Raw genomic sequence first — 23223 nt, 5'->3', positions numbered from 1 at the left:
GAGATCATGACCTGAGCCGAAGGTAGACACTTAACCATCTGAGCCACCCAGGTGTCCTCCCTTTTTTTTTTTTTTTCTGTATCTTTTATAACCTACTTTACTTTTATGTAGTTAATAATCTAGGTCTTCTTCATAGCATGACAGCTGTAATATGATCTTATATCCCTTGTTTCTCCCCCTTCCTCACACAATCTGTATTATTTTAATATCCTATAGACTCTTTTTTTTATGTTGTTAATCACCATACATTGCATCATTAGTTTTTGATGTAGTGTTCCATGATTCATTCCTATAGATTCTTAATACTGGGTTAAAATATTTTCTCCCTTTCCTTTGTAAGGCTATTGTTTTCTTAAGAAAAATAGCTAAGACCAAAGGCATCTGATAATTTTTATTTCATTTCTCTCCAGCAACATTTCCTAGTTTCATCTCTTTTCTTATATAAGTGTTTTGTCTAAAACTGTTTTCAATGGGTTTTTTAATGACAAGCTTCTAAGGCCTTGATTGCCTGGGAATGTTTGAATCATATGTTAGCTTGACTGGATATACATTTCTAGAATACAAATTATTTTCTTTTAATATTTTGACATCTAATATTTTGACAAATTTTTCAATGAACTGAATAGAAGATAATAAATCTCTGTAAGCTTTAGAATTTTCTATTGTCTTTTAAAGTCTTATATTTCATTATAATGTGTCCAGAGATGGATTTTTCCTCCTCTCTTCTCTTTGGCACTCTATAGGCCCTTTCAATCTGAGGTACCTCATTGAAAAATTCATCTCCATCATTTCTTCAAATATTTTCTTCACTGTCCTTTTCATTGAACTCTCTTTTCTAGAATGTTAGCACTTCTATTTCTAATCTCCAAACACATTTTTAAAAATTTTTATTTAAATTCAATTTTGTTCTTACACCATACATAAAAATAAATTCAAAACGGATAAAAGACCTAAATGTGAGACAGGAATACATCAAAATCCTAGATGAGAACACAGGCAGGCAACCTCTTTGACTTCAGCCACAGCAACTACTTGCGAGACACATCTCCAGAGGCAGGGGAAATCAGGATATTCTCCAAAGAAATTTGAAAGTTGTAGTATTTCTCCTCATGTTTTCTTAATCTGTTCTTCCCATTTGCTAATTTTTCAATTGTACCTATAATGCTATTTTACCTATTGTGTTACATAATGAGTTTATTATTTCAGTTATATTTTCCAGAACTATTACTGTTTGTTCTTTTGGATATTTTCTTGTTTCAAATAGTGAAATCTCTATCTTTTTTATTATGTTTGTTAGGCTAGTTTTAAATCCTTGGGCTATCTTTAATATTTCTGCTCTTGAGAAAAATTGTAATCCAGTGTGTGTGTGTGTGTGTGTGTGTGTGTGTGTGTGTTTCAATAGTCGGCTCCCAAAACTTCTTGACCTGTGAGCATTTTCTTCTGGAGTTTTCATCTCTCATGATGGTCATGCTTATGAGAAAGGCCAAAGTCCAATCCAGGTTGGCCCCACCTGCTCAGGGGTCGTAGAGGGAACACCTCTCATGTGGAGTGCTCCAGGCACCAGAAAACCCCATTCAACCTTTGTCCTGAGCTCCTCAGAAAAGCAGAATGAGAAGGTACTCTTAACAATTACACAGTCCTTGTAGTTAGGACAGTATTCTTTGTGAGTCCCTTGCACCTCACCCTCACTGTGTAAAGAGCCCCCATGCAAATAAACCATCCTCCAATCTCCTAATAGAAGTGAGCCATCTGTTTCAGTTGGAACTTTGATGTTTGTAGCCTCATAAGTTTATAAAATAAAGTTTATGTAATTCCATAAATATACTTGTGTTTATAGTTCTATTTCTTATCTTATAAATATGGTTTAATGTTTTATTACTATGTTTATAAAATATTTCTTCTGAAAAATAACATTAAGGTACCCACTGTCAGGCATAGCATATTGGAGAGAAGATGAAAAAATCAACTGGCATATTAGGGGGTGCTAACCTCTACCACAGGGACAAACAGCCGTTTCTTGGGTGGTGAGCAGCCATGTTAGCATCTTGCCCCAGAACCCACTAGGCACAGGGCTGAGTACAGGTAGTCTCTCTGGCTTGATGGAGAAGCTGGGTACCGGCTGGGGTATGGCCCCATCACCTGGCCAGAAGAGGGCAGGCAGCCTCCTCTGTGGCAAGGTTGCTTGAGCAGCAGCCCCCACCCAGGTAACTGGTTCTGAGTTCCTGGTCACCTGGGGCATGTGAAGGAGAGGAACAGGTCTGTTCTGATTCATGGACTGTACAGGTCCCAGGCAGGTTCCTTCCCTCTAAGGTCTCATCTGTGGGGGACAAAGGCAACCCAAACAGTGCTGACATATTTGTTAAATATTTAAACATCATTTGCAGGATCAGCAGGGAAGGTACAATTAGACAAGAGAAGATGCTTTTGAGTAGAGCTACTTCTTCCTGTATCTGGGGTACTACACACTCCCTTTCACAGTGCAGCATCTTCCTGAGCCTCTGGTTCTCCCTCAGGCTGGGCCTACACCTAGCTTGGGAAGAGAGACTAGCTGAAGGAGATGCTCTCAAGCCTGAGGGAGATGGAAAAGGGTTCGAGAAGGGGGAGGAAGAGAGGGAGGGGAGCCAAGAAAGGGCATTGCTTGAAGGTGGAAGATGGAGGAGGAGATGTGGAAAGACAGATTTTTGTGTTTGGGATGATTGTATACAATTGGGGATATACTAGCTGATATCTATTTTACTGGATCCTCGACAAGCCTATGAGGTCAGGTTTTTAATTATACATCAAGAGCATCTCCTGCAAAGTCTCAGAGCTGGTATTCTAAGTCTGATGACACTTCTCTAGGCCATGACATGGGACCCTCCACCTCCTATCCTCCTGGCCCACCTCTGACTGCAGCTACTGCTCACTGTCATCATTCTGCCCAGGATTCCCCCATTCCTGCATGCACAGCTGGAAGCATGGACTCCAAGCAGTTAATGTCCAAAGGGATATCTTTGACCAATGGAGGAAGAAGCCAAGAAACACCATGCTCTCCCCTTTTTCCCTGTGGATGGACACTCCTCAGAGGCCCTGCTATATCTCCTCAGAGTCCCAGGGAGAACATGCCTGCAGTGCCCACAGCGATGATAGAAAACACAGGCTTGTTTTTGTGTTCCCTTCTTTCCGGTTTCACTTAATCTGTTTTCTCACTCGATTTCTTGGATTCCCTTCTCAATTTTTTTTAAAGATTTTATTTATTTGAGAAAGAGAGAGAGACACACACAGAGAGAGAAGCAGAGGGAGAGGGAGAGAATCCTAAGCGGGGCCTGATCTCACAACCCCAAGACCATGACCTGAACCAAAATCAAGAGTCAGATGCTCAACTGACTGAGCCACCCAGGTGCCCTGGATTCCCTTCTCAAACTGAATTGCCTACAATATAAGCCCTGGCTTTAGGCCTTGATTTGTGTTTTTCAAGCTAAGACCATCAGGATACCTCCTCCTTCCACCAGGCCAGATAGAAGGGGTGGGAGATGGACTGATACAGAGACTACATGTACTAATTACTACCTGTATTTGTTTCCTGGGGCTGTTGTAACAAATTACCACAAACTTGGTGGCTTAAAACACCAAATTTATCCTCACAGTTCTGGAGGCCAGAAGTCCAAAATCCAGGTGTAAGCAGGGCCATGCTCCTCTGAAGGCTTAAGGGAGAAAGAATCCTTTGTCTCTTCCAGCTTCTGGTGACTCCAGATGTTCCTGGGCTTGGGGAAGCATCACTCCAAGCTGTGCCTCCACCCTCACAGGTGGTCATATCTCCCTCTTATTTCACTTAATGATCCTAGTCATTGGATTTAGGGTCCACCCTAAATCCAGGATGATCGCATCCACAGATCTTTAACTTAATTACACCTGCAAAGACTATTTTCAAGTAAGGTCACATTCACAGGTTCTTGAGGACCACTACTCAACTATTATACAACCCCTTTGCACAAGATTTGGAGGTATACATGCAGGCATCTTGACCTGAGAATCTCAGGATCTGAAAAACTAGAATAGAAGGTGGGCAAAGAGAAGTTGTGAGCCCAGAGAAAGTGCTGGAGGGAGAAGAGCAGGTGGTACAGTGTACAGACATGGCCAAAGTCAGAGGCTGGGGAGAAGCCAAATGTGACTGGTATGTGGGCACCTCTCATAGAATCTGAGGCAAGGTCCTGCAAGCAGGAGCAAGACCCCAAACAAGCTGGTGCCTAGAACAAAGTCTACAGGGTAAATAGATCCCATCCAAATCACCTTGCACCTTCATGGAAGACAGAATGCACAGGCGTGGGAGTGCAGCCTGGACAGCTGTGGGAGATGAGAACTGATAGGAAGCTCAAAATTCAAGCCCCAAGGAAAGTATGCAGTTATCCTCTTCTGGACTAAATGGTGAGATAGATATACAAGGCTCCTCCTGGGTTTGGTCCAGACAGAAAGAGAGTATAAGATTGAGAGTCTGGGTGGAAGAAAAGAAATGAAGAACAGGCTATGAACATTGGCAGTCTAGGCATTAGGCATTGTGGTGGGTGCAGTCCCAACTCTAAAAATGCATAACAAAACAGACAGGTATTTTTAAAATAATAAACACTGATTATGGACCCATATACTCTATAGAACTCAGAAAAGCATAAATGTTGCCTGTAATAAAACCAAACCAAAAAGCCACTGTTACATTTAATGTTTGCACAAATGAGATTGCATTCTATTTTAATTCATCACATTTTGTATTTTACATGTCAAAGTACATTTTGACATTTTTCATGACTGTAGAACATTCTATTGTATTGAGCTACCATAATTTAATCATGTTACTGAGTATTTAAATTACATTTCTAGTTTTTTTCTATTATATGCATTATAATGACTCCTTTTTTATACTTGTCTAATGACAAAAATTCTCCAAGTGAATGCTAAGTTAAAGAGGGTATAGGTTTTCTTCCCCCTTCAAGCCTAATTTTCTTTCATTTGGGTGAAATTTACTTGTAGATCAAATGTACAACCCACTGAATTTTGACAAAGGTATACACCTATTTAACTACCATCTATTCAAGATACAAACCATTTCCATAACCTAAGAAAGTTTTCTCATGCCCCCCTTTTAGTTGTCAATTCCTACCCCAACCCTTCATAGGCAAATCCTTCTGATTTCCTTCACAATAGATTAGTTTTGCCTGTCCTTGAATTTCATGAATAGGGATCATAGTTTCTCTTTTGTGTGTAACTTTTCACTAAACCTAATGTTTTTCAGATTCATCCGTATTGTTATATATATCTACAGTTCATTTTTAAATTGTTTTTATATTTTGTGTTAATTTGTACATCATTTCTGTTAATTTGTATATTTTTATCATGTATTTATTTGATTGAATGAAATATAATTTGTTCTTTTATTTATTTTATATTTTTATTATACTGTATGAATATACAATTTGTATCACTGCCCCACAATTCCAACTTAAACATTTTCCTGTGCCCTAAGTCCTGGTCTAAAGGACTCCCACATCTTTGCCGCTAAAAATAAGCTGGAGATGATCTAACACCCAAGGGGATGGTGATTTGCTCATGGTCACACAGATCTATAGGGTCTGAGAGTCTTTGGAAGCTTTGGGTCAGAGGTCACTCATTTACAACTTCCTTCAGAGAAAGGCAGGGAAGGATTGGAGGAGAGAACTGGGAATTTGTAAGGGTTGAGCTTCTGGATAATAGAATTTTTCCCCTGCCTGGTAATTTAACAACTCCAATACACCAGGGGGCAGTAACTCTGGAGGAGGTCGATTAATTACTGCCAGGCTACAGAATGAAATTTCCCCAAGACCCCCGTATTCTGGGCTGCATTTCATACCAATTAAAAGTCTAATCCAGTGGGACTCTTTCCTGGCAAATTAACATCATGGACTTTGATGAACTGATGCTTTTAATAGACTGTAGTATTTTGGTGGACTTAGTCACAGCTGTAACTCCTCTCTTCCTCCTCAATAAGGTCAGCAAGATTAATTTGATCCAGGGGATTCAAGCCATTGGCACAAGGTGGGTGAGAACAGTGAGGGCAAAGGAAAGTGGAAAGTTCAGTTAGGAACAGCACCTTCAGTGGGCTCATTCATTTTTTGGACCAGCTCTATTTATGGTCAGAAGCAACTGACAGGGGGGCGCCTGGGTGGCTCAGTCATTAAGCGTCTGCCTTTGGCTCAGGTCATGGTCCCAGGGTCCTGGGATTGAGCCCCACATCGGGCTCCCTCCTCAGCGGGAAGCCTGCTCTCCCTCTCCTACTCCCGCTGCTTGTGTTCCCTCTCTCACTGTGTCTCTCTCTGTCAAATAAATAAATACAATCTTAAAAAAAAAAAAAAAGCAACTGACAGGGAATCAGTTACATTGTAAGTTGTTTGAGTTCATATATGCCAGACACTGGGGTAGAAAGATAAATAAGACTGTTCCAACATTCCATGAGCTAGGAGTCCATAGCGCAAAAGACTTCAATGCCCGCCTGCCCCCACATACATACATTCACATAGCAGATCATGCCCCATTTCCTGACTTTATAGTTGTTCCTATGAACTAAAGCTTTATATCCAGGATGTTCTGGTTAATAATTTATCCCTCGAGGAACATTTCTACTTTAAGTTATGATCTGGGCATAGAACCCCGATAGGAGTGCTGGAGTAGTGGAAACATAAAATGGGACAAATGAAGACAAGGACAACCATAAAATATTGGGAGTTATGTGGTATTTACAAAATGGCTGGCGTGAAGCCTTAATTAGTATAATTTGACTCCTACTCCAATAAAAGTAAGTCTATTTTGATAAAAGTGCTATAGTAGACAAATCCAAGGGTACATCCCTGTCCTATGATTTCTAAATGGAATTTGAACATATATTTACGTTCTGTCTCCTCTACTAATACGGTAGGGTGGAAGAAAGAACACAGAAGAAAAGGAAACTGGTTAAAAGAATCACCATCTCTTTAGTCTGGAGAATGTTCTTATACAATCTAGAATATACGATCATCTTAATTTCAGATAGAGCCCCACCTACAAATTATTTCAGGGGTCCTCTAAGTAGTATGATCAGATAGCAAGAGATTGGGTGAGCTCATGGAATTCTAGTTGTCATACTTTAAATGATTTTAACATGGGCCCCTATTTTCTGAACCCAAATCAGAGAGCTCAAGTCTAAAGTATTATGTTTCCTCCTCCTATAACCTCAGCCCATTCCTTCTTGTTGTAAAACTGGTTCAGGCAAGAAAAAAACAGGCATGGATACTACCTACCTCACTGGAGATAATGTCGTGGTGAAGACCTTCTACCTAGCTGTCTCTCACTGAGGGGAGGTGTTGGGGAACTAAAACCTTAGAGGGGTCCAGTCAGTTCAGGGACCTAGTAAGTTATCTAGAAAGATCTTAAAGGTAGATACTGGGAAATCCTCATAGTTGCCAACAGAAAAATTGGGGGTTTGTGCGCCCTGGACTTTCTCAGGTTAGGCTCTCCATTGTAACTATAGCAGGTACCAACATGGATACACGTGACAGGTTGGACAAAAAATAGTATGAAATATCCATAAGCGCTCTACATTGCCAAACCATCGGAAGAGAGTTTTACCTTAAATGGTCTTGCACAATTGTTCAAATGTGTGGCTAATATTCCTACTCTTAGACTTTTTTCCCCACCCACACTGAAAGGCTTATTCCTTAAATTCTTGCAGACCTTTACATGTTCATTTTTAGAGAGAACACTCTTCCATCTTCCTCCTGCCCTTCTTTCCTTGGCCAGCTGCTACTTCTGTAGGTCTTAAGTTTTCTAGACTTCTGGGAAGTCTATACCTTCTGATGGAGCAGAAGGCAAGCTGAGGACAAAACACAAGCTGACACCCTGCAACACCCCCTCCCACCACTCCTTGGTGGGATATGTGTGACATTCCTCAGGCACTCCTGGCTGCCTAAAACTAAGGGAAGGGAAAAACAAATGGTTAACTGACAGAGATTATAGTCCTGCAAGACATGAGTCTCCATCAGTTTACCAATGTCTTAGTGATTTACAAGGAAAAAGCACTCATCAATAGCCTAACTTTCAGAGACCCATACCTCAATTTCTTGGAGCCCTAATATCACCCTCCCTTCCATGAGTGATGTGGGGAACAGAGGCATAAGGAAATATAAACAAAGTTTAAGTTTCTTTATGACCTGGAGCCTATTGACAAGGACTTGTAATCGAAGGAGTATAACTTTCCTCCAGGAAGTTCCCAATTGTCTTAACGTTAATGCCTTCCTAGAAGGAAAAACAACTTTAGCTTGACAATTATAGCAAGGCCTCCAGCATCCTGTAAATCCTAATCATATGAAAGTCCTTTAGGACACTTCCCTTTGTCCTTACCCCCTTCAACTCCCAAGTATATAATCAGCCATTCCTCACAACCCCAGTGCAGCAGCTCTTTCTGCTCATGGATCCTGTCCCCTGTGCTTTAATAAAACATCAAAGACATCAAGAATTCTTTCTTGGCTGTCAGCTCCACACCTCACCAACATTCCAAAACTACATCACTTCCAAGATTTTGGAAGCTTCTGTAGCAGGGAATGTGTAGCAGATATTACCACTAGTCACGGATATCCATAAGGGCACATGTATTTTCCCCATCCCCTTGAAGTTAAGTGTGACCATGTGACATGATTTGGCCAATGAAATGTGTGTGTCACTTCTGGGTAGAAGCATTTAAGTGCCCATCACTGACTCACCACCTCACCAAACATCATTCTGTTCCTTTCTACCTCAGTTAATAGTGGAAGCAAGTATTGATGTGGAGCTACAATATCACATGGAAGAGAGATACTCTGGAGAGTCACTGGAGTCCTGAACTGGATTTTACATGAATTAAAAAAACAAAAACAAAAAACCTCACTTTTGTTGTTTAGAGACTGAGAATTGGGGGCCATTTGTTACTATAGCATAATCTAGCATATCCTGCTTAATACATGATATTCAACTCCAAATATTCTAAGTAGGTATCAATGATGCAATATCTTCCTCTACCCTGAATTGCCCATGCATATTTATTTTCCAAAGCACCACTACCAAGCCTACTGTATTAGTCACAAACCTTGAAATCTCAGCCACTTAATACATTAAAATTTTAATTTTCACTCATATAAAGTACAATGTAGATTGGTTCACCTCTCTAAATCTTGCAACTATGCTATCTGAAACTTTAGGCCTTCCTGATTACCCTGGCAAGAAAAGAGAATGATGGAGGGAAAACATCTTAACTACCTCACCCTAAAAGTTATACATGTTATGTTCACTCATTTTCCATTGGCCAGAAATAGTCCCAACCTAATTGCAAGGGAGTCTGGGAATGTTGGGAAACACATGGACTATTTGATGGAAACCAATTGTCTCTGATTCACCTATTGTCCATCTTCTACTGAAAAGTTGGAGATATAGGAGGAAGGATTATATCCCCGCAGAACTGGAAACAAAGTGAATGTTACATCCTTCCTGAAATTCTCAGCCAGCCCCATCTCAAAGTTCTTCACTGGACATCTTTCTCTTGGAACCCTTCCGCTGCCATTTCCTGCAAGCCTCCTCTTTCCTCTTCTAGATGAAGGTCAATTGTTCCTCATCCTTCAACCCACGGCATGCTCTGGGGCATCTGTTTTGCCTTTATGCTGATACTCTTGCCTGCATGGAGCCATCTGCTACAGCCTCTACTCTTAACTAAAGACTCATGGACTAAAGATCCATTTTTCCAAACTTGGATTAGATAAAATTCTCCAGAATTCCCTCTCCTAGTGGTTTCTAAATCAGAGGAGATTGACAGATTATTCTTCCTTTATTTAGAGCAGAAGTTGAAAAACTATGGCCCTCAGTCTAAATGGAGTCACTACTGCTACCTGTTTTTGTAAAAATTTATTAGAACATGGCCACAGTCATTCTTTTATGTGTTGTCTTTTGCTGCATTTGAACTGCAGTGAATGTTTGCAACAGATCAATCGTCTGGCCCCTTAAGACTTGTTGACCTCTGGTTTAGAACTCAAAGGAGTGTATTTTCTTCTTTATGCACATAATTTTTTCTTAAGGCTCTCTAATCTGTCCCCCCCACCCCACCCCTGCAACCATGCACCTCCCTTGTAAGTGCCTTTTTCCCCATCTTTCACATTATATTGTGACTGCCTATTTGTTGTAGGGACCATTCCATCTACTTCATCAGTTAATCTCCAGTCCCTGCACAGTGCTTGGCTCATTAAAGACACCCAATAGACTTGCTAACTGAATGAACTTTGAAGTTATTTCATCCAGGTCTGGCCTGTGAAAGTAATTGCCCTTTCTCTTTTTTTTCCATGGAAATGGAGTGTTGTAAACTATTAGAAGGAAGCTCCAATGGACACCTGGAACAGGTTACTGGGGAATGCAGTACAGATTCCCTCACTTCGTGGGACAGTTGGGAGGAACCTGAGCAGCTGGAGCCCCCAGGGCAGTGGCCTTCAGTGACTTCAGTACAATGAATATTCTCTGTATGTTCCTTGGTATAAAAAAGGATGGGAAGTACTGACTTAGAACTGAGCACAAGAGTCAGGGATATGCCAATAACTGGATATATCTAGCTAGGGCACCCTGACAACCCCAGAGTCAATCTGAGCTGAAAGCTCCTTTTGCAAATGAGGTAGGTCTGTGATGGGGGAAACAAAGGCAGAAGGAAATATAGATAAAATTAAATGTCCTTCTAACCATTGACAAATACCTGAGATAGGCAGATTATAACATTCCTCCAGGATCCTGAGTCTTCCTTAATATATGAAAATCCTTTTGGAACTTCCCTTATCTTTACTTCCCCCAGTCCCAAGGTATGTAGTCACTTGCTCTTCATAATACTGGGGCAGCAGGGAGCAGCAAGCAGCTGCAGCTCCTTCTGCCCATGGGTCCTGTCCCCCTGCTTTAATAAAACCACCATTTTGCACCAAAGATGTCTCAAGAATTCTTTCTTGGCCATCGGCTCCAGACTCCACCAAACCCCACCAAAACATTCTCAACACTACATCAGTCTGGACTGATGAGAACCAAGAGTGTAGACACCTGTGGGTGGGAAGGCTGGGAGGGAAAGGAGCATAAACAGGAAGATGAAAGAGATCCTTCCCCTGCCCTGTGGAACTTGGCTGCCTACTCTACTTGGTAGCTTCCCAAATAGTTCATGGAGCCAGGCACTTCCATAAGCTCTGTCTCATGTTCTAAATGTCAGGACTGTAATTAATTCTCCCTTCCAAGGACCCTGATGTTCATGGAGCCCAGCTCTCTGAGCTTGACTCCAATAGCCCAGACAGTCCCTGGGAGATATTTGATCAAACATGCATTTTCCAAGCACAAACTTGTATCACATTTGTCAAAAAGTCTTGCTTGTCACTAGGGAATAAAGATGGATAAGACAGTCTTGCCTTCCTTAAGGCAGCTTATAGTCCTACACTGAAGTTTGCAACCCAGCCCAGCTTCCTGATGCTCATTTGGTGACTTGGTCATCCCTGCCTGAGCTTCAGGGAGCTTCACCAGAGCCCCCCCCCCCCCTTCAAATGGACCACATGATGGCATGGATGCTAAATATTCACCTTGTAACTTCAGTCACATATACCTGGTTCATATATGTTTCTGGGGATAAATGGTAAACTCCTTATTCTGTACAATTTGTTCCCAGGTCCTCAGAGGGATGCCTTCAGCAAAGTTCATCCTTCCTCTTCTTCCCTCCTACAACTCTTGCTATGAATTATTTTTAATTGTGGAGAAATTAAAAAAAAACAGGGAAATTAAAAGGAATTAAACATAAGATTCTAAGCTTATAGAATCCTATGCCATGTATCTTCATTTTGTTCCCTTCTCCACAAGGGCCATCTGAAATGCCCCCTCCTATTAGAAACCCCATAGATACAAATCAAGGAAGGCAGAAGGGCAGTTCCCAGTACCAGTGAAAACCCAAAACATAAAACCAATGGGAACTAATGGATATATCTGGTGCCATTGGATATAACTTTATACACTGGTAGCAAATTATAAATGATATTTACTTGAAAAAGGACTGGACACCATTTCAAATCAAAAGTTAATTTTCCCTTGTGAAGATCACTTGATTCTTCTCTGCTCCTTCTTACCAGCTCAGTGTCACAAAACCACTGATCCCTACACCAGTAGTTACACATAGGGTGAGAAGAAGCCCACAAAACAGGCTCATTACACCATCTAAGAGACCATTACTTTCTCCTCTTCGAAAATGTGAAATTCTAATTGCCCCAGGCAATCTGCAGCATATCCATGGATGGGAGTGTGAGGGGCAAGCGAAGTAAAGAGAATCTGCCCATACTATGTGAAACCTCAGCTAGGCCCAAGTCCTTGGACCTTCTGCCTGAACTTCGACCTCACCCCTATCTAGGAGAAACTAATTGCCCCTGACTGAATTTTATTTGTTGAGATGGGAGCCAGCCAATATGCCTTTGGGGTTTGCCTCAGTTTTCCTCAATTCTTCCCAATAGGCTGTAACCTTCCTTGGGGGAAACAATGCATTCAAAGCTATTCGTAACTTTGCCAATCCTCCAGTCAACAACAAAAGGGACCCTCCACTGCCCCCAATTCTGTGGCTATAGGGAGAGGCAGGACTGTCCGGAAACCAGAAAATTCTCCCATAGGAGACAATGGTAGACCTCCACACAGTAGTCCTTCTCAAATGAACTACAAAAGGCACAGAGGTTAAAGACTCACCTTAGAAGAACAGAATGATCCTTATACCTTTCTGGGGTTGATTAATAGGTATTTTTCAGGGTAAAGAAACAAAGAATTAAGAACTTGTCCCCCTGTACCCATCTATGCCTTTGTTTTAAGAGATGAGCTTTCAGCAAATAGCCAAATGGACCCCCTATTACTTCTGGAGTGTAGCTCCCTCAACCCTCCAGCCTGATCCAGCTCTCATGACTCCACCATGTGCAGCTCAAGGGCTGGGGTATGAGAATGGCCAGGCTACCCCTCTCCTTCTCATGAACTTTGAAGACAGAAAATGTGTGTGTTCATATGTGTGTACACACATACACACAGGCCTGATATTCAATAATCCAATGTACGGTGTGTAAGGAATTTACAAAGCTCAGGTCTTAGCTTATATTCCCCTGGAAACAGGCCCTAAGACAGGATTTGGTTTGAGAGGTGCAGAGGAACTCATAGTAGTGTGGGAAGTTATATTGGGAAAGGGGGGATGTCAAAGCTACAGAAGGCAACTAGACCCTAGGTAATGGTGCAAAACAAAAGCCTCAGAATTATCCCACTCAGGTGTAGGTGTGTGTATGTGAGTTGGGGTGTTTATACTCTTCTTAGTCACTGATTGAGGGCAGCTCTTAGGGAATGTTAATTGCCTAGTGTTTTGGGTCTGTTGTCAATTGTCCTATAAATTGAGAAAAAGCTGTCAGGCACAGAGATACTGATACTGGAAGTTATAAGCCCTGATACTCAAAGTCCAAGGGAAATGAAAGGCACAGATTTTGCCTTGGCTGGTAATAAGTCAGGCATACATAACCAGATGACACCCAAAGGGAGGCTCATAAGGGCATGGCAAGACCTTCTATGGAAGAACCAGTATCTATAGGGCTTGATGTTTGTCTTTCTACTCCCTCTCCCACTCTCTTAGCTAGTGATTCTGGAAATCCCCCACAAGAACACAACTCTCATTTTATAATAAGTAATTGGAAAATGGTTTTCACTAGTCACTTTAAATCTAATACACACAGATCCAGTCATCTTATTATGAATCCTTTTCCACGAGAAACTTCCTCCAATGGGAGTTAAATAGCAAGCTCTCCTGGTGCATTTAAAAATGATTTAATTTTCACAGGTTCAAGAACATGTCTAGGGTGGGCATGACTATATGCAGAATCTCAATTCGTAATAAGTTTGCTGGAATGTAATTTCATTTTTTCTTAGATTTAAAAAAGGAGGTCAGAACACTTTTCATACCTATTATTTCCCTCCTTCTTCTAATAAAAACCCTGATCAGGCTATGAGATACAACAAGGTTTTAAACAGGAAAGATTTAGAAACAAAATTGTTTTCAGAGTATTTGGTCAGAACAGGGTCCCCTCAAAGTCTAGCAGGCCTGAAAAACAAGATTAGTGCACATCACTCACAGATGTTTGAAGTGATCTCAGTCTCTCATTTGACCACACATCCAAGACAGTCTCAAAAACTCCTTTAGCAGTCCAGGCAAGGAGTGAGCCTGCAGCAGCTGCTGCTCAAATACTTGTACAGGAGGAGGGTCCCCTGACTCCTGGGGGGATCCCACTCTATTATTCACATAGCTCTAAGAACGAGGAACTTTCTTCTAAAGCCAAACAAATATGTCTTCTTATAACTTCTACTGTCAAAGCCAGGCAGAGCAACTGTTGCCCCTCTTCCACAGGTCAGCCTTCAAACATGGAATGATAATGGCAGTGACCACCACATGTTGATCATTTGCTGTGTGCCAGGCACCATGCTGGACCATTGACTCTTGTTGGCTGCTGTACTCCTAATGCCCCTGGGGGTAGTTACAAATTTATATATTTTAAAAGCTAATGATTACAGTGGAAATCAGGAAAATTGTCCAAGTTCTTTTAGTCTGTAAGTGTTTAAGTCAGATTCAAGCCCAAGACTGATTTGAAAGCCACATGCCTGTGACCATCCAATCTCTTCCAAAATATTCCTCAAGTTCTTGAACTCTTCTTCATAATAGGAGCCTTTTGGTCATACTCCTATTACTGCCAATTTCTTCCTTAGTCCCACCCCTCTCTATCATAGCTTTGCTCAATATTCCTCACCCCCAGAAATCCTTCTGAGACATAGCCTACCTAGAATTCTCATCTGGTACTATCCTGCCTCCCTACTTAGTCTCACATAGTAGGAAATGTCAGAGCTATTAGTCCACCACTCCCTTCTCTCCAGCCCTCACCCTAGTCCCTGAGATGAGAAGGCTTCTCAGTGCTGAGATTAACATTATGTAGTTCTACCTATTGGACTTCAAGTCATAGAGCAATGTTAGATCATCTATCATCTATCAGAATAAAATTAGTATGTATTGTGGATTGGTTGATGCAATGAAATTAAGATCTGATTAAATAATTCAGTCAAGGTACATTATATTCCAGACACATCAGATATTTCCTGTGCCACTAACCTATAGATATTTTTCTATTGTGTTTTAAAGTCCCCTGGAACACCCGTTCTCCATTATTCCTCCTTACTAAAAGTAGTAGATTTAGCATCATCATACATCTAAAAAATGATAGATTTAGCAGATGGAGTTGTCCCCAGGCTTGGGTACTAAGAGAACCTCACTTCTGCCCATTGGTATCTTGAATCCAAAAACACCATGTGTACCATTGGTTCCAGCTACTTGCTCCAGTACAGGAGGTAAACCTAGGGCTCAGGCTTTTCAGAGAGGAGAAAACTCTCAGGGGCTATTTCTCACCATTGTCCTTTCTTGCATAATCTACTTAAGCAGCTGCAGGGTAGCACTCTTGACCATAGCACTGATAGAATGTAAAGAAGTGTTGGTTATTGTGCCCAGGACAGGGGTACATGCAGAAGATTCCATCTAGGAGTCCAGACTCAGGGATTCACATCAGAGCTCTTGGGGATTTTTGATCATTTTCATTCATGTCAGGATTTGGCGTTCCCATTTTATAGATGAAAACTGGACAAAATCATTCTGCTTTCAAACCAAAGACACAGCAACTAAGTGGCAAAATCAGCCATTGGAATCAGCCATCTAGGATAAGTCTAAAACTTTGTCAGGCCACCTCAAGTTGAAATTTCCAGTGTCTTAGGTTGGGTTCTGACAGAAGGGGCCCCAAGATAAAGATTGGAGAACAAGCTATTTATTTGGGAGGTGAGGCCAGGAAAACACCCATAAGGGACAAGAGAAGTGAGACAAAGAAGGAAAGGCAGTCAATGAATGGTATGTTACCAAACTCATTATCACTGTGGGTAACTGGAACATAGTTTCACTGGGGAATCTGGAGAGCCAGTAGAGCGATGCCCCTCAGGGTAGTGGGGTGTTCATACATCACCTCCTGTTAGTCATTAGTGGAGGACTGCTGCTAGTGGCATTAATTCCCTGATTCTTTATGTAATGTTCCATGATTCATTGTTTGTGTATAACACCCAATGGTCTATGCAATACATGCCCTCCTTAATATACCAGATTTCAACAGCCAGAGAAATGGTTAAAGAAGATGTGGTCCATATATACAATGGAATATTACTCAGCCATCAGAAAGGATGAATACCCACCATTTGCATCAACATGGATGAAACTGGAGGAGACTATGCTAAGTGAAATAAGTCAAATAGAGAAAGTCAATTATCATATGGTTTCACTTATTTGTGGAACATAAGGAATAGCATGGTGGACATTAGGAGAAGGAAGGGAAAAATGAAGGGGGGGCATCAGAGGGGAAGATGAGCCATGAGAGACTATGGACTCTGGGAAACAAACTGAGGGTTTCAGAGGGGAGGGAGGTGGGGTATGGGTTAGCCCTGTGATGGGTATTAAGGAGGGCATGTATTGCATAGACCATTGGGTGTTATACACAAACAATGAATCATGGAACATTACATAAAGAACTAATGATGTACTGTATGGTGACTAACACAACGTAAAAAAAAAATTATATATATATAACAAAACAGTCCTGGGTGAGCCAGGATGAATTGGTCACCATATCCAGGGGTGTGTGAGTCAGCCACCTTGGGAACAGACCCTCTAGCACCAGTCAAGCTTTTAGATGATGCAGTCCCCTGAGATACCCTACACTAGAACCACCCAGCTTAGCTGCCTCAGGTTCCTGATGGACAGAAGGTATGATAGAATATTAAGCTGCTAACTTTTAGAGTAATTTGTTGCAGAGCAACAGATATCAAATACAAATACATAAAGAAACAGCCTTTCAGCTAACTCTTGATGGGGGCATATACTTACTAAATGAAAAGGAAATTAGGAAAACTCTACCAGATGGGTTCCACTTGCTCCTTTCTACCATTCCCTACCCTTTCTGCCCTGGGAGGTTGAGCTGGATGGACAGGTTCTGCTAATGCCCTCTCATCCCTGGTTGAGTTCAGTCCACGGGGAAGACAGGCAGGATACCAGCATAGGGGAGGGGAACAAAGGGAGGACAGGATTTATTCCTGCTAGGAGGTCACCTCCAGCTGGTTATTACCTCTACCAAAGGGCACTGCTACTCTCAAGGTTATCTTCTCTTCAGGAGTTGTTCCCTGAGTTCTGGTAATCTCCCCTCCTTATCACCCCTGGGCCCCAAGGTGAGGAGGACAAGTTTGCTGCTTCTAATAGACTACTTCTGTGGTTCCCCAATACTTCACTCACAGCTTTTGAGGAGTTCTTTTGGAAATAAGAACTCATTGAATGATCCAAATTTGAGTTAGCTGCCTATTTCCTGTTGGGATCCCAGTGGCACAGATCCAGAGAGGTGAGACACTGCAGAGCTCTATTAGCCTCAGCATCAGCAGCACCACCTAACAGGCAGCTCCCTTCTCTGATATAGGTTGCAGGAGGCAGGTTTTGGGAATTGGTTGCTTTTCTACTGACAGGTGCCTAGAGTGAAAGAGGTAAGCTTTAGTGTTTGCCAGCATCTGTTTCACCAACCCTATTCTGATAAGCAGTATTTTAGGTCATACAAGGAGCCCCTGACAGTAGGACATACCCTGAGAGGTAGCGTATGGTACAGCCAGATTCAGGTCTTTGGAAAGAGTGGTTCTTGGGGCCAGAGGCTGGGCATCCCCAGCCAAGTAGGATCCTGAGAGTTGGTGAAGTTTGGCCCCAGTGCCTGTGGGAATGGGCGTAGCTCAGTACTGAGGGGTGTCACACAGGCACTCCTCCAGTTGCCTTTCCAACTAGAACTGGGCAGAAGGCAAGGCAGGCCTCACCTGTCCAGACAGCATCTCAGGAAGACAAGAGACAGGCAGTCAAATGGTTACAATTGGGGTCAGGTAGGGAACAGAGGTAAATGGGCCCTGGGGTCTAGCCCTGCCACAGCACAGCCTTCAATCAACTACCCAAAGGTGGAAAAAGAGTAGGTTTATGGGAATCCTCAGGGGACTACAACTGCTCTAGAGCCATTCCCCAGCCTTTGGACCAGACAGCTGGCCTAAAATGGTTCTCCTGCTCTTGACACTCAAAAGTAGGAATCCATGGAGGGCTGGGAGATGGCTTGTGGATGAAGGTCAGGCAAGGCACTTCAGTTACTCCAGCTCCAGAACAGTAGAACTATAATTCTAGGTGATCACAAAGGGGAAAAAGTATCCAAGAGAGGAAAAGCATTCTCCCCTCAAGGAAATACTGCAGCTTTGCTAACTCTGAATTAATTACTGGTGTTTATCTAATTATTTAGTTCCTTAATACATTTACTTTTCTGTAATCACTAGCTCTGCCCAAGGAGGATTCCCATGGGCCTCTGTCCAGTTGTCTCAGTTTGAATCTGGCTGCTTAGGGAAGGAGATGGAGGTGCCAGAGGTGGCTGTGAGTCTGGTTCTAGCCCAGCCTTTCAAGACCAGCTCAAGTTGCATATAGACCCAGACCACATGAAACCCATGTCTAATAGGAACTACCATGATCCCTTATGGGGCCCCACCTACTTCCTTCTCAGGGACTCAGGAGTTGTTATCCTTCCCCTCCATTGCCTGGAGTCAACACAGAATTGGCAAGAAAGAGCCTCATCTAGGAAAATGTCAGACATGGAAATGCACCACTGAGATGTCCATCAAGAAGGAACCTGATGCCCTGTCTTTTGTTTGTGCCCAGTAACAGGAGTGTAGATATAAAGGCCTGGTCATTTTAGCCCAATACTGATGGGCTCCAGTGGTTGCAGAGCTCTCTGTAGGGTTGCTCCTGGCTTTGTCAGAGTCTGAATCTCAGTTCTTTCTCTGCCCCATTCTGCTTCCTCTCTTTTCCTTTCATAGGTGTTGATCCCTAATCAATACCTGGTACCCCAAAGTCTGTCTCAGCATCTCCCTGCAACATGGAGAAAGTTGATGTAAAGGAGATATAGTCCCATCCTTAAAGGAGCTCTCCTGTGATGGAGACAAGATTCAGAGTAGAATCAAGAACAAAAACAAAAACAACTATTTAAATGCAAAAAAAAAAAAAAATCTGGATGAAATGCAGAATTACTCAAAGAAACCAGAGGGGCTGAGAACAAATGACATGGTGGTGAGAACAGACTCCGCCTTAAGCTTGCTTCAGTCTAACAGCTCTCCATCTCAGGGTCTCCTTACTGCCCCTCAGGTCTGAGCACAGCATGCGCCAATCCCAGGACAAAGGGCATTCACCACCTCTGTGAGCTATCAAGCTAACTACCTTCACTAGAACCCCATTCCAACTCACTCAGGCATGTCCCAAGAAGCCTCCTCCTCTCCTTGGGAGATGCTGTCACTGAACTGCTTAATCACCTCACTTAGAGCTGCATCATTTAGCATCATTGTGGGGCTTTCCTTGACAGCACACAGCAGGGAGTTGCACACAGGGTTGACATGCATGCATGCATGCCACTGGAGGCATGGTGACAAAGTGTACAGATTCTCACACACACGGTGTATGTATATGATAGGGATGGGATGTAAGGGTATGCATGCCTTATTACAGCTCCTTAGTTCCTGCATATGTCCTCAAACTGCCTAGGCTCGCTCAGGTCAAAGGACACTGGGTTCACTTTAACTCTACACTTTAAGGGAAGGGATAGAACAGTTGAAATCACAAGACTAGGAGTAAGTGTAAGTTTATTGTTTATTGGTTATTCTGTATTTACCTCTCTGGAGCTATTCCCTATCTTGCTCTGTACATAGGAGGCTGATCTATGGGGATTGCAGCACCCATCCTCCTTGCTGTCATGGGTTGATTTCTCTAGGAGACACTGAAATGGAATTTGGGATGCAAGATATTTACTAGGTATCAACACCTGTGAGAGGGAAGGGAGGAAGCAGGACCAAGCAGAAAGAAACCAAACTGAAACACAGGCCCAACAGACTTTGATCAACCTGGCTGGGGACTTCTGAAGCCTTGTCCATTTTAGTGTCCTTTGAGTGGATGACATAGCTGGGCCTTTATAACTCACCTTGCTCAGTCACTGGATGTGGGCTGCTCCCAGTCAAGCATAATTTTAAATGACTGGCTTTCTGCAGCTGGGCAGCAAGCAGGTCCTTGGAAGGAATTACATATGTGCCTTCCACACTTGCCTTCTGACTTGAATACTCAGCCAATGGAAGGCACCCACAGGAGTTCAGAGGGTGAGTGGAATGAAAGAATGGTTTATTCCAAATGCTTCCTCCCTTACTGGCCATGTTGCTTTATCAAAAGCCACAACTCCTGTGATTTCTCCCATGGCTACAGCTTGTACTGGGTTCCAGTAACAACTTCCTCCCCAAACCCTTCCAGGTCCTGGCAGTGGTAACAGCTCAATCTGTTGATGTTCTCTTGATGCTTTATTATTCTTTGTTAGTTCCCTTAACTTTACTTCTGCCTTCTTAAATTGTCCCTTTATTAACTACTTTTTAGTTAAATCTATGAAATGTACCATATCTTTCCTACTAGGATCTGATTGGATCAGTAATCAAGGGATTTTTCTCCTCCATGCTGGTTTCCCTGGTCCCAAATTCCTGTGCAATACCTAAGATCTTCTGCAAATTAGACAGGAGTTTAGGAAAAACTTACTTTCAAAATCTATAATGAGGTGTTTAATGTAGAGTGGCATGCAGTTTTTGTTTTGATTTTAATCTTAATAACCTAGAAGTTGCTATTTGGTGAGGGAGAAATGCAATATATACTTTGTATCATCCCCAGAAACAGACCCTGACATGAGGGTATGTACCTGTGATTAAGGAAAAGTTCCAAGGAGAATAGCAAGGTAGTCTGGGAAGCAGGACAAGGAAAGGGAAGAAATCAAAGTGGGTATAGGACTCAGGCAAGGTCCCACAGAGGGTAGGCTGCAGGCTGATTCTACAGGGGAACCCTAGGGTAAAAGATAGGTCTCCAAATTTTATGGGTACAGAGAGAGTAAAATCCAGCTCCCTTTGTCTCAGGTAGGGACAGTCATTGGCTAAGGACTGCCCCAGGGAGACAAATTCCCAGATTCTTCTGACTCCCTGTACCTGCAGATGAGGTGGTTCCAAATTTGAGGGCAATCCTCCAAGCAAGAGGTACAGATGTAGGCTATTGGAGGCAATACCTCAAAGCTGGGATGCACAGAAATGGTAAAAATGAATTGGGAGTACCACACTGAATAAACAATATATAGGCCAAAGTAGCTTTGTAAGAACTCTAGAACCCAGTTAAGAAGCTGCAGCAACCAAGGTAAGAACAAAAAGCTGCACTCCAAACAGTAGAAAACTGGCATTTTTGCTACCCTTGCCCCACCCTGTCTGTTGGCAGTTGAGAAAAAGCTGCCCAATTCCTGGTTCTTCCCTTGGGAGGGACGGAAAATAATTAAACTTGCTTACAATATTCTGGTTTGTCTGGGGGCTGCCTAAAGGATTGCTTTTTGTCTCAGTTCAGAGCACTGATGGGAAGGGCAGAATTTGGATATCTGGTTGGAGGTCCCTGAAAGCAGGGGCAGGCACCACAGTCCAAGAGCTGCAGGGGGGCTGCCGGCGCATGGGCTCCTGGGAACAAGAGATTATGGGCAAAGAAATACAACAGGATATCAAAGCCCCTGTTAAGAAGCAGGGGTAAGACTTTAGGGAAGTTAAGACATTTAAAAGCAACCTAAATATAGGGAATTGGAATAAGCACACATAGGCCCAGGGAAGATGTATCACCAAAAAAAGTTGGAGAGAACCCTACACCTTTATGCTGGACTGCTTAAAGTTCTTCCCCTGCATAGAAGTCTGCAAAGATAGAGAGGTGACTTTTTTCAAATTCCCAATTTTCAACAGGAGATCACAATGAATATGAAGAAACAGGGAAACATGGCCCACTTAGAGGAACAAAATAAAGCTCTAGAAACTTACTCTAAAGAAATATAGTCCTCTGACTTACTTGAGGAGCACTTTAAAACAACCATCTTAAGTATGTTCATGAGCTAAAGGAGAACACAGACAACCAAACTAAATCTGGAAAATGATAGATGAACAAAAGGAGAATATCAACAGATAGAAATTACAAAACAAATCCAGATATGTTCTAGAGCTGAAAATGCAATAACTGAGGTGAAAAATTCATTAAAGCGGTTCAACAGCCCATTAAACAGGCAGACGAGAAAAAAAAGATCAGTGAACTTGAAGACAAGTGATTTAAAATTATTCTTTTTGTTTCTCAAATTAAGTAAAGTGAGTAGAATCTGAGGGACTTATGGAGCAATACCAAATGGGCAAGTATATGCATTATAGGAGTCCCAGGATAGAAAAAGAGCTCACTTGTAATAATGGCGTAAAACTTCTCAAATTTGAGGAAAGAAATGGGTCTACAAATGCAAAAAGCTCAATAAACTCTAAGTAGGATAAAATTAAATAGATTTGCAAGGAGACCTAATCAAACTGCCAGAAGTGGAAGACAAAGAATCTTGAAAGAGAAAAATGACTCCCCACATATAAGAGCTTAAGATTATCGAATTTCTTATAGACCAGGAGTCAATGAGAGGATATATTCATAGTGCTGAAAGGAAAAAAAAAATCTAGACAATCTGTCCTCAAAAATGAGGAATTTCAGATTAAAAAATAAACAAAAAACCAAAACTGAAGGAGTTCATGACTTGCCCTATAGAAATGCTAAGGGAGTCCTTCAAGTTGAAAGAATGCTAGACAGTAACTCAAAGCCATACAGAAATACAAAGTTCTCTGGTAAAGGTAAATATATAGACAAATATAAAAGCCTGTGTCATTTTTAAGTTTGGTTTTTAACTCTTGTCTTATAAAATTTGAGATAAAAGCATAAAAACTAAATCTATGTTAATTAGTATATAATATAGAAATATCATTGTGATGTAAGATCAAGTGTCGGAGATGGAATTGTAAAGAAGTAATTTTTATATTCAATTGAAGTTATCATGTTAAAATAGATTGTTATAGTTTGTTTTATGTAATCCTGATAGTAGCCATAAATAATATATAATATACACAAAAATGAGAAGGGAATCCGGACTGGGAATTATTTTAGATTCCCAGTCTGATATTCCCAGTTCAACATCCCTGCCATGTTTGGCTCTATTTAATTATATT

This window comes from Halichoerus grypus, chromosome 9 (genome assembly GCF_964656455.1).
Source record: "Halichoerus grypus chromosome 9, mHalGry1.hap1.1, whole genome shotgun sequence".
Classification (NCBI taxonomy): domain Eukaryota; kingdom Metazoa; phylum Chordata; class Mammalia; order Carnivora; family Phocidae; genus Halichoerus; species Halichoerus grypus.
Note: the sequence above shows the minus strand (reverse complement) of the source record.